The sequence below is a fragment of the Amphibalanus amphitrite genome, unplaced genomic scaffold (assembly GCF_019059575.1).
Source record: "Amphibalanus amphitrite isolate SeventyFive unplaced genomic scaffold, NRLGWU_Aamphi_draft 000338F_arrow, whole genome shotgun sequence".
Classification (NCBI taxonomy): Eukaryota; Metazoa; Arthropoda; class Thecostraca; order Balanomorpha; family Balanidae; genus Amphibalanus; species Amphibalanus amphitrite.
In genome coordinates this window covers 243,650-256,326 of record NW_024881833.1, presented here as the reverse complement: position 1 = coordinate 256,326, position 12,677 = coordinate 243,650, and the positions used below count along the sequence as shown (strand labels likewise).

Genomic DNA, 12,677 nt, shown 5'->3' with positions numbered 1-12,677 from the left:
AGCTTCTAATATTGGGACCGCGTTAAGTTCAAAATGACATGAAGCCCGAGCACAAATATGTAAGCTAATCAAGTTAAAGTAATATCTCTATGTAGTATACCAATAACACATGAAATTAAAATCGACTGAAAACGAATCCTCATGCAATTCGTAGCCGTTTTATGTCTAGTAAACTTCAGTTAGCTTTTGGGCAATGTTTAAAAACGACTATCGAATGATCAGGATGGATGATATCGATATGTTCAATGGCAGTTGTTGCTTTATGTACCGGTCGGCGCCTCCTGGCCCAGGTACCAGTTCCCCGAAGTTGAGGACCACTGATCAGCGGCCGCCGCTATCTCGAAGAGCGCTGACGGGACGCATCCTTCATTCAAATGAGCTGCGTCAGCGGCGCGACCGGCCGGCCTGCCGAGACGGGCCTCGGAGATCGGAGAGGGCGCCCCGAATCCCGCGGCGGCCATCGGCCCCGCACGTGTCTGAGGCTCCCGAGACGGAGGCCGATATGGGGACTGAGTGCACGATATCCGTTAACATCAGATGTCATGGACGCTGGATAATGGATGGTCTGGATGGAAACTTACTATTGCTGATGCGCTCCTCGATTAGGACAGGTTTACCGGTATAATTGATTTGTTTACTAAAAAGAAACGGCATTCAAGTGCAGAATATCCTGTGGCGGTCATGAAAGAATTGTTTGTGTTTACTTAGGCATCGGCGGAAAAGGCATTCCAGAATACTGCTTGGCGACCGAAAATGTTTAACATAGAAAATGTTGCAATCGAAAACGTTTACCACATGGGTGAATAAACAAAAAAAAAATGTACCAATCATAACAGCATATGTGTAAGGTCATTTGACCTCAGTAGTCAATCTCATGCGTTCATTGCCACCAATTGCTGCTGTCAAGTAGGTATATGGTAAACAGCAAACACTAAATGGAAAAATAGCGTTTAGAGTCATTCGAAGCGCCTGAGATCAAGTGGCCGATAGCCGCTGGAACACCCAGTCGGAGTCGGCCGGTGTCCGGGCGCGGACCATGCTCTCCACACCACAGAGCCGCCATGACAGCAGCGATTCTCAACATTGGTGTCGGTGGCCGTGACCGAACTTACCGGGGTCGGTAAGCCCGGGCTTAGTAGGGTCGGTAAGCCCGGTACAACAGAACTCTAAAGGACATCCCATACTGGCCGAGAAGGAAGGATCCGACTATGGACTATCGTCGACAACGGGTGTCTACTGGCAGTTGCTAATAACAGGCACAGTGCCATGCCCTGTTTCAGTGAGTAGATCCTTCGCTGCCCCGTTCCCCAGATATACTTTCTTGTCCACATCCCACAGCTCTATGGGATTCATGTGAAGACCCCGGCCACCCGTTCGTAACCCCAAAGTAATGCCGATGCTCTTTACGTCGCCTCCAAGTCCTGGCAGACTGATGAGCCACTTTACCGTCCCGCATTAACTTTAAACCTCATCCATTCTTACTCATACAATACACCTCCCGTGTGTGTTGAGCATTTAATTGGGCATACAATTGCTAAGGAGTATACTTGACCAGAGAACATCTGTAGGTACGTACGTTGAAGATAGATAATATGCATAACCTTCCAGAAACCGAGCAAAATGTTCACTCAATTTCGAAAATTATAGTATTGAGAAATAACCGTATGCTCACTATCTTTAAAAGTCTACACTTGGCCTAAAATGAATGAATGAATATATTTTGGAAACGTTCCTTCTTCAGTTCTTAAATTAGCAATATCATAGAGAAGCACACGGTTATTTCTCAATGCTATTCAATCATGCTGCTCATTTTAGCACTTCGCCACCTTATGAGAATTTCGAAAATGGTTTAATATCATCCAGAGATAGCGCTTAACCTTACGAAGTGGAATAACTGCCAATATAGAGTAATTACAAACCCAAACACACCCACACAGATACGTCTTCACTTCATAAATCTTACGCTCCAACACTTCTAGGGTCGTAAGCAGATGCTCTGGCCTACGCTCCGCCCATAACCTCTAAGCTACTCGACTGCACTGACTCACGTCGCGTGTGATCTCCGTTCCACCCCGCTTTGTCCAGTATGACCTCATGTTTATTTAGCATGGTCACCACGCGGAGCAGACGGTGCTATGATGCTCAGTACAGTTTGATATCTGAACGTGTACGGTCGCCGAGTGAACGGACGCTAGTGTATTTGGGTTTGTGTCTGGCGTGGGGATGAATGCTGCCCAGTGAAACATTTTATCACTCTGCCATTGACATTTTCCTATGAATCAAGCAAAGGCGCCCGGCAAGCGCAGACTGCGTACGTTTCTTTTTTTATGTCACGGATGTTGTAAATTCTGTTCGGAAATCCGTAGCGCTTCCTAGCTTAGCGATCCCTTTTCGATCATATTTAGGTGCTAAACACAATCAACAAATAAACACATATCTACCTACATAGAAAGGCATCCACCCCGTACGAACGTCGGGCGCCTCGGATGTTTGGGTCGTCACGCTCAGTCGCGTCGACCTCAAATTTTCAGACGGCCGAGACGCATTACCATGACCTTACCATTGGGCCGGAGTACGGGCTCAGTGCGTCGCGACTGTGACAACTGCGCCATAACCACTACGAACGAGAGGACAAGACGGCGCGGGTCGCTACTTAATATTATTATTATATTATATAGCATTGATGACAATATAAATCGAAAAAGGACTCAAAGAATGAAACTATGACCGATATGAGGGCTAGCGGGTTGTTATGCATTTTAGGAGCAATATTTTCAGTCGAGCTCACAATAAAAACAAAACACAAAAAGTCCATCCCATTTCTCCCCCGTTGAGTGACGGGCGGCGGACAGACGACAAAAACGCCACCAGAAGAGCGCCACCTTTCGTCACGGGCGGACCGATATTTGCTCTCCGCTCAGTTCGCACAAACACAAAGCCGGCGCGAGTTCGGCACCCGCCTGCATACCGCCTCCGTACCGCTGTGCACGGCGCTGCCGCTGCCGGTATCCAGTCAAGGTCAATGTCAAGCTGCGCCGGCGGCACCGCACCTGGACGGGCCCAGCTGGCGCGGCGCCTCGCCGACGCACGCCGCCACCGCCGTCGGCGTCCCACCGACTGGGCCTGCCGCACGGTTCGATCGACGGACCGACCGACGCGACGGGGCCGAGCGGCCGGCGCCGCCGCCTGCGGGTGGGGGAGGCGCGCCAGCTGGCGCCGGTCGGCCGCCGCGCCGCGCCGCGCCGCCGCTAGTGAAACCCGCGCGCGCCGTGGTGCTGGTCGCAGGTCGGGCGGCGCTGTGTCATCCCGACGCTCGGAGCTCTCTCACGCTCGCGCGCTACTGTGGGAGGCGACACAGACGACAGAGGCGGGCACGCTTCGGGCAGAGGTGAGTCATGCCTGGTCGTGCCGAGCGCGGTCGTCGGTTGTAGCGGGAACGCCACAGCCGGCGGCCGCCCCCGTCCGTCGCTGCCGGCACTCGCCTCTCCCCACCGCCACCGAGTCGACAGACAGACTAGAGTCGTCCCTGCCCGGCGGTATTACGACCGCCGCGGGGGTCCGAGTGCTCCGGGAACCACAGACCCGCGGGCGCTCCTCACCGCCTCCGTCCCTCCCTGTCACCGTGCGTGCGGCAGCCGTGTGGTCGTGTGGTGGCGCGTGCGTCGTCGTCGGTACCCTGTGTATTTATAGCTACAGTGGAAGGCCTGCGTCGCTGCGTGTGCCTCAAAGAATCGATGACATTAACGATGCACTAAGCTTTTACACATCCCACGGTAGCTCAAACACGCGTCTCTACGAATATCAACGAACACAAACAGGCCGGCCTTATCAACTCCATATCTACCGGCAAAAATAACACCTCACTGAAAAAGCGCCCTTGTTCCTCTGTTGGCCACAATGGGCGTTTGTTTCCGTGGCACCCACCCCACACCGTCCACCGGTGGCAGTGTTTCAGAACCCGCCGTGACCTTGTTGCCGGTCGCGTGCCGGTCCGTGGCACGCCAGTTCGGCACGTACCGCTGCCGTCTCCGGCGCGGAAGGAGAGACGACCGGCCCGAGCGCACGACACACGGCCCGGCCTGCCGTGTGAATGGCGCCCGGACCCGCAGTTGTGTCACCGACACGGCGGAAACACGCCCGCGCTATCGCGCCGGCCCGCTTCATGGTTCACGAGCCTAATAGCGGTACCTACAGGTTTTTTTTTGCGTTTCCGCCGCCGACTGCAGCGGCGAATCGGAAGCTGTAATTGGACTTTTTTGTGGTTATTATCGTAATTGTGTTTTAACCGATGCTCTTTATCTAAAAAGTAAATATTAAAGCATCATTCTCTTTTCAGCTATACTGTACGGATTGAAATGATTCGCAATGAAAGGCGCAGGAAAACCTTGATTTACGTCTTGATTAATAAGCCCAATTTATGGTTCTCTCATAATCCCAACCCAACAGTTATCGGTGCCCTTAAATTGACATTTAGCTTCAGAAGTTTACGATTAGCCATTCTGACATTCAAACTTAGGTATTATGTGCAATATGCATAAGGAAGGAGTGGGCAGTGGACACGCCACTTAGTCGCAATCAGCAAAAGAAAATCGTATAAAAGCAAATAATAGGTATTTCTCGGATAATTATTGTGAAATGTTATTTTGATACATTAGCTCTTTAATACGAACCCACTCCTTTTGATGAAATTTTCATAGTAGGCCCTGGGCAGCCTTCGTCTCCGTCTAGCACGATGGCGTATCCCTTCTTCATCTCCCTGTTCCTGTGGGCGTCTCCCTGACACTGACCTTGGATGACCTGCGGAACAGATCGGGCTAGCACCGGCTCCGGCGCCCCTGCCAACACCCCGCCTCCCCCGGCAGCACGCTGCCAGAACTGCCAGCTCGGCGTGGGTGACCTCAGACTCCCTGGTGCGTACGGCACATTTGTCTGTCAAACACATCTGCTGTACAGGCCGCCGCAGCACCCAGGGATGCACACCAGCATGAAAATACTACCTCCAAAGAAAACACAGTCCTGCAGTTTACTCCAGATGGGGTGTCACATATTTATCGGCCATGACTTTTCCTCGAGTCGTGACTGCTCGCTGTCCCGCAGGATGCCATGGGTTGTTTCTTGTGTAACGCTCGGTGCAAGAATGCCGCTTTTTATTTTAGCATGAGGGTAGCTTTTACAGCTGGTTTTAATAACACATTCGGTCATGTATCATTGATATTGCGCGGCCTTCTGCAACTGTATCTCCAGGACCTCTTTTCCAGCTTCTATTAGCCTAACAAGAAAATCTTGCTGAACTGGACTCACCCAAGCCCGGCAGCGCGGCTGACCGACCGGCCGGCCGTGCCGCACTCAGCCCGGCGGAGTCTCGGCGGCGGCGGCGGCGGCCCGGTAGCTTCCCGTGTCGGAGGCTCGGCGCCGCCGGCGGCGTGCCGGCCGGTTTTTGTGCGTCACAGCCGGCGCGGCGGCGGCTGCTGGGTGGCCTCACCTCCCCTCCTCCCCGCCGCCAGCCGAGCCCCGCCCCGCGCCTCCGGCCCGGAGCGGGCGACGTTTTTGCGACGGCTCGTCAGCGAGAGACTCGCTCTCATCTTTGGAGCCGTTCGTCCGTCCGTCCGTCCGTCCGTCCGTCCGTCCGTCCGTCCGTCCGACCATGTCCGTTCAACGCACCGTCCGCCCGCCTGGATACTAAGGTAGACGACACGGAAGGCTATGACGCTCGATTTTGGCGCAGCGATGAGGCATGCAGTGACGCTACCCACTTCTAGGCCCGGTCATGTGAATTGTAAAGTCACCGAAATAAAGAAAAACCTCCTCAATACCTGCATGATAAACTGTAGGGCCTATAAATCGGTTGCTTTGGTACGATAGCAACTGCCCAGCTCCTTTCAATGTCACCAAATTACCGGTACCCATGACATAAGAGGATTTACCACAAACGAGCCTTCTCAGAAATGTGGTTACCCTGATATTCTCGGAAAATAGCCGGCACCGCCGGGAGTGATGGTTATCAAGACATGTTCCAGGCCTGCAGTTCAGCGGTCATGCTTGTCTGATGTTTTGACCGTGTTGTCTCGGTTGGCTCGCGACAGAATGTCCCTGCCGGACATACCAGACTGAGGCTATCTCTATTGCGAGTGGCCACCCTCCTCAACAGACGTGGCCGAGGGTACGCGACCTTCCATTAGATGTGGCGATAGGTAGCCATGCATTTCACTAGACATGGCGTTCCTATCGGTCCTCCACCAGATGCGACACACCCGGGCAACATTCCTTTGATTACCGCCGCCTCAGCACACCTGCTTGCTGGGTAAATGCAAAGCTCTAGCTGCATAGCTCAGCGTTGTGAGCTGCACACAATGATCGGCCTTGGTCGTATGTCACATTGTTATATTCGCGTCTAATACCGAGAACATTTTGGTATACGGTAGATAAGAATCAGTTTATATGAGGCATTTCAACGTGTAAATGCAGCAACGTATTAATCATAAGTACCATCGGTAGAGGACAGACATATTCGCTAGCAATCCTGGGAATGGCTGCTAATTACTACATGAGATCATCAACATCATTACCCCATCATTACCAGCGTTAGCCCTACTGACAAATACCCCTGTTCCTGGGCAATAACTTCTTGCTCTTGAGCACAATACGGAGTGATGTCATAAATCTCAGGCAGGTGCATTGCCGAGCATCGCGTGAGGGCCGCGACATATTGTCAACGAGCAGCACACAGAAGCGCAGCACGACACGGCATATTTGCCAATTGTTTTATTATGTACAACAAAAACGGGGTGCCTAACCAAACAGTCGACACTGCCCGGCACTAGCAGCGCTGTCCAGCAAAAGAAGCGATTCAGCTTACTGAAGATGATTTTGGAAATAACAAATTTGCAACATCTTACAAAAAGTAACATCCACATCAGGTGGAAAATCATTTCAAACCAAAAGCGCATCAACTGGTAGACCTAGTAACAGGGATTGGCGGCAGCAATGTTCGGCGGGCACCATGCATTTGCGGTCAATGGCGCATGTTTGTGGCATTTTTTGAAGGACACGATAAGTCATGCCACTTACAACCATCCGCGGATTCATGGCCAGTTGAAATCGGATCGCGCCGGCTCTAAATGGCTGTATGCTAGGTGTTTGTCGCGTCGAACAGAGACGGACCGGGACACGGTACCTACAGCACGCCATCTGTATCGGCGCGGCCATCGGGTGCGTCCCCACTGACTGAGGTTTGGCACAGCCCCGCTGACTGCAACTCAATCCGGCTACAGCCACAGAAAGACAGCACTGAGCGACCTGCACCAAGGCCGAGCCAGCGCGTACGCTGCGTAATCCGCCTGCTGCTTCAGTTGGTTGAATGAAGAACCAGCCAATCTCGGGTCCTTTCGTCGGCCTCTCGCCGATATGCTGTCGGCGAACGCCGTGATCGGTTGCCACGCGGATACGGAGGAGGACGCGTCCCCGGTCCGGGGAGAGAGACTGGCTCGGTGGCTCTACACGGCTGACGTCATCGGCTGGTTCCACCCTGTCTGTAGTAACGGGTCCTCCGACAGAAGTGGCGAAAAGGACCGGCGCTACGCCTCTCGGAGGTCGAGAGAGAGCGGGTCCCGTCTGGAGGCGGCCGAATATGGAAACATCGGACGGCGACCGGCTGACTTATGTAAGGCCATCTGAGAAAGGCTCACCATCTGAAGGTCTGACGCCAGTGGCACTGTGAAACGGACATGGAATTCGGACTGGGGAGATGCGTTGCCACTCGTGGGGCGTTTCACTTTTGTGAGCAGCGCCAAAGACAACGCAGCGTTGCTATCGCTCTTGCCATTCCAGCGTCGAAAGTTTCAGTTAGAACATACCGCCCATGCCGAACATCGTTAAGCAGCAAAGCATCGTTATCGAATCTCCTCACTGTGCCGTCACCAAGCACCCTCCTTCCACGCCCCGCCTCTCTCTGGTCTGTGCTGAAAGGCCACCAAAGTGCGTCGAACGCTGGGACGTCGGTAGAGCCCCACGCACACAGGAACCCATCACACGCACACGGACACGCTGATGGCCCCGACCAGTCCGGAACACAGGGGCGGTGAAAGCGGCGCACCCGTACCGTGTGTAGACGAAAGTGACGCGGCGGCACTCGGCAGCGAAAGGCGGACAGGCGGCCGCTCCCGCTCGGAGCTGACCCGCCCTCTGCCCTCATACCCCGCCTCTCTGTCCTGCCGTGACCCCCTTCCTGACCCGCAGCGTCCCATGTAAATGGCGCGCGGCGCTGACCCGGCGCGACCCGTCCGCCGCACCTGGCGCTTCCGCCTGTCACCCGGGAACTGCGGGTGGCGACCGTCACCGACTGCGTGTCACAGAACGGTGATGGATCACCGAGAGACCACTGCCGGTGGACGGACCAATCCGGTGGGTTCCGAGATAACCGTCCGACCAGGTTGAGAGCGAGCTCACTCACTTCACCTCCTCAGATTCTAGAGAAGTGCGTCTCCAATCGGATCAGACATTTGACCGTAACAGGACATAAAATTTCATACGTAAACATGCATGGAATCTTAATATACTTTATGCAGACAGCCACTCAAATCAAGCTAGGCGGTACTTTTCAGGCAAGCAAGCGGTCATCCGGCGCGTGCAGTGTGTACTGCTCAGACATTTATCATCGCCGTCACAACTAATAGCTGAGCAGCTGAGACGCTTTGACGAAAATTTGACAGGCGTCAGGCTATTCATTGAGCGATCGTCCCAGTACGCGCCGGCTGGAGGGAGAGGCCTAGTGGCTCAGCTGAGGTCCGATGGGTCAGATGGGTCAGCTGAGATACGATGGGTCAGATGGGTCAGCTGAGGTCAGGTCAGATGGGTCGGATGGGTGAGCTGAGATACGATGGGTCAGATGGGTCAGATGAGGTCCGATGGGTTAGCTGAGGTCAGATGGGTGAGCTGAGGTCCGTTGGGTCAGCTGGGTGAGCTGAGGTACGAGGCGTTGTGAGCTCGTCCCTCCGCGCCACGGTTCCGCGAACGGTGACTCGCGCGGAAGACGAGGTATAGTTGAAGGTCAAGGGTACTGAATGTTCGCATCGCATGACATGAGTTATGTAAAACAGTAGTTCATGCGTTTTTTTTTTTGCATTTCTACTTTAACAATCGTTTTTTTTTAATCAATCGTACTCTCAGGTTTCCAGTTACCTATAAATACCAGCCTATCGTTTCAGGCATTGCATTTTTTCTTTAGCAAAAATTGGAAACACGTTGCACACGTGCCATAAAGAGATCCTCGTAAATGAGAAACACAGAACAATAATATCAACTTCCCTTAAAGTTCTCTTGCTTACTTTCACATGTTTTATGGTCAGTTTATCTTCACCAAAACGGGGTTGACTCAAGCACCGAGTAAGAAATAGTAAGAAAACCGAGTGATATGCCTGCTAGCTACGGCTATAGTAAGACAAACATCCTAGGGTAACACATTAGCATTGAGTAACAAGGGTATGCAAGACAAAGTGACAAACAAGGCCGATGCATAAAACAACAGCGACCCAGTTTCATAAATACTCACGGGGTTTGTCTCTGCGGAGGTTCAAGACCAGACCTTGGCATTGGAAGGTGAAAGGTAAAATGAAGGATATTCTAATGCGTCGGTTTTCCCCATGGGTTGCATGGGCTCACATACATAATCCAAAGACAAGGAGTTACGCATTTATTTGTGTCGGGATCGTACGTTTGTGTTGGCTGATACAGCTCACTGACTAGCTTACATCTACACACTTATAGATTCGGGGGGGGGGGGGGCATTGGGTGCATTTAGCAACTAGCTGTCCCGCAGCGTCCGCACAGATTTTTTTACCATAAAGAAAAAAGTTGAGAAAAAAACACGAATTGCACAACCATGAGCATGCAATGATCAGAAAGCGAAGGCTCATGAGTTTTTTTTTTGATAATTTAGGAAAGCTTCGCAAATGCAATACTTCTTATCCGGTAGTTAGTTAACCCATCAGTACCTATCGGTAGCCTGTTCACAACACATTTCGTTTAATGAATGTCAGCTTCTTCGGCCAAGCAATTTGCCGTCGAAATGAAGACGTTGGGTGGAAAGGCAGATTTATCAAAATTGTAAGGAAATAAAAGCTCATTAACAGATATTTTATAACATCCTCCTGATTAGACCTTCCTGACCGGTATCCAAATTTTCCGAACCGGCAAAATATTTTTCAGCGACGATGTCGGTAGGCTGTATAAAATGCGTGTGAAAAACCTGCACACTGTAAGACATAAATAGCTTATCAGAGCTACATCAAGCTGTCCAGTGTCTCACTGAAAAATCACAAGTCTCCTCGAGCTCCCTCTCACTCCCCCTCCCCTGGCTCTCACCTGGCCTCGCAGCTGCCTGCTATGACCTGTGCCGCGCCGCTCTCCGGTACCTGCCCCGCCTGACCTTCAGGACTCCCCGGCTGGCGCGGGGTCGGGGACCCCCGGCACACCGGCACCCCGCCACATCGGCCAGCACCGGAGGCGAATGCGCCCATCCAGTATTGTTGCAACAGCGGGCTGGAATTACGGGCTACCCATAGAGCGGCTCGCTGAATGTTTATCAAACGTCGTCACAGCGCACCCCCTCTTCGATATGAACGAGGCAGGGACTGATGGGGTCCTCTCCTCGTCCGCCCGTCGGGAGCCAGACTACCTTGACCCGCGCCCGGTCTACGGCAGGCCGGCGTGCTCTATCAGGCCGGGGTCTGAGGGGCCAGTGTCGCTCCGTACCACCCCCGGCTGTGCCTCACCGGGCTGCAAGTACGCAGTCAGTCCTCAACCTCTCTCTGCGCTACGCAGTGGCGCGCCCCGCCGTCCCACCGACCTCGGCATGCAGATCGCCCCGCTGGGCGCCCCGCCACCGAGCCCACAGAGCCTGCTCGCGTAGGGCACCCGCTGAACTATCCAGCCGGCTCGCAGGACGCCCGCCGAACTATCAAGCCGGCTCGCCGGGCGCCCGCCGATCTCCGCGACCAACTGCGGGCCGCCTGAGGCGCGTGGAGACGCGCGGCGCAGCCCGCTGCAGCGGCGGGCCGTGACCATGAATTTGCAGCCGGCGTGGGCACTGTGGCCACGTGTCCGACCGGCTCGGCTGCCACCGCTGCGGCGACCGGCCGGCAGCGTCGCCAGGACCCGAGCGTAAAACCGGCCGCCGCGCCGGCCCCAGCCTGTTGTAAACCGGACCCCTGACCTTCTCATGCCTCGACAGAGCGTGAAATTCCGCCGAGCCGACGGCTCCCCCCGCCGGACCGACGACCGGCGCGGCGGCTGGCCACTCCCGTCGCGTGAGGATGGAGAAGTGCGGATGACAGGGTTCGACGAGTTTTGCCGCAGCTACCTTCACAGTGAGAGTCAGATCTTTCAGATTATCACACGGGACAGACGGGTGCAGCTGGATGTAATAACTTAATCTGAGACATTGCTCGTGCAACTTAGGTGGAGCACAGCGTCAGAATTAATAAGAAAAACAGCGCTCCGATGCTCCGAAGCGAGACCCTCATGTGACATCCACGCGAATCACGTGAGAGGACACGCGAGCATAACTTGGTCCTGCTTGAAAACATTTACTCAAGTTAAAATAATTTCACGTAATATTTTATGACGGCGCAGCATGTTCAGCCTCATCAAACGGACAAAGAGTAGCATACCACAAGTCATATGGTAACTTTGTCACCATGTGGTCTGCGCGTCTCGTGCCTGCCTCCATGTGCTCACCAGATAAGAAATTTCGGAGAGCTGTTTAGCATACAGTTCATTGCAAATTCCATCGGCGCGCGTGTTTTATGAAACCCGTCGCCAGCTTGCAGGGGAAACTGCAGACAGTATGCTAATAGTCCAGGGGTCATTGTCCAGGTTTGAGCTTGAGTGTCTGCGGGAGACAGGCGTCTTTAGGTTCCTGTGGATGAGAAGTAGTTGAACGCCCATCCGAGCAGAGATGGACGGAACGCGCTGACATGGGCGCTGATGACTGCGCCAGTTCGTGTCCAGTTCATGCCTCTGTTTTGGAGTGAAGTGAAGCATTGAATGATACAGGATTATATTGAAAATTCCGGCCTTAAGTAGTCTGCGGCGTTGGTCGGTAGGTACAGTGGTTAAGGTGCTAGCCGTGCTAGTATGATCAGCGTCTGGAGAAGCTAACACCAGTGATTTACAAATGTTTGATACCTACGTGAAAACGTCCCGGGGAGGTGAAAACTTCCTCCTCCCACCCCAACGTGGGTTAATCTCGGTTATCGCTTCACACAAAGTGATTTAAGCCCTCATAAATAAGGAGACTGCAACACCGAATGTAAACTGGACTCTCAAGCTGAGCAGCACGAGGTTCATGGATATATAAAGCTGGCGAAACCACCACTGTGACGCGTATGAATGTCTCCTTTCTCCCTTACATCAGTCGATATCCTTTCACCTGTTGCCTGCTGGATGCTATCCGCCGCCGGCCCGTTACCATCTCAGCCGACCGGCCATTCATTCTTCATTTGTCGTCTCTTCTGCAACACTGCTGTCACACGGCGTCTCGTATACGACAACAAAGCCGGCTTATCGCCAGGCACCGACAGTGTCGCAAACTCAACTGTACCGACCCCGCGGCGACTGTGAACTGACAGAGATGGAGAGCTCGGAGGACGGTATGCTCCTGCTCCGTCCCCCCTGCGGTC

General features: G+C 53.4%; 2 protein-coding genes across 3 annotated transcripts in view; one reads left to right on the top strand and one right to left on the bottom strand.

Annotated features, from left to right (window-relative positions):
- Window positions 1–12,677, bottom strand: part of LOC122388873 (protein Wnt-4-like) — a 105,356-nt gene that overhangs the window by 54,438 nt on the left and 38,241 nt on the right. The gene's annotated exons all lie outside the window — the stretch shown is intronic.
- Window positions 3,212–12,677, top strand: part of LOC122388871 (solute carrier organic anion transporter family member 74D-like) — a 30,290-nt gene continuing 20,824 nt past the window's right edge. For both annotated transcript variants that reach the window (XM_043380352.1, XM_043380350.1), the window contains exon 1: window positions 3,212–3,388. The gene's annotated coding sequence lies outside the window, so the exon portion shown is untranslated. The remainder of the gene's footprint in view (window positions 3,389–12,677) is intronic.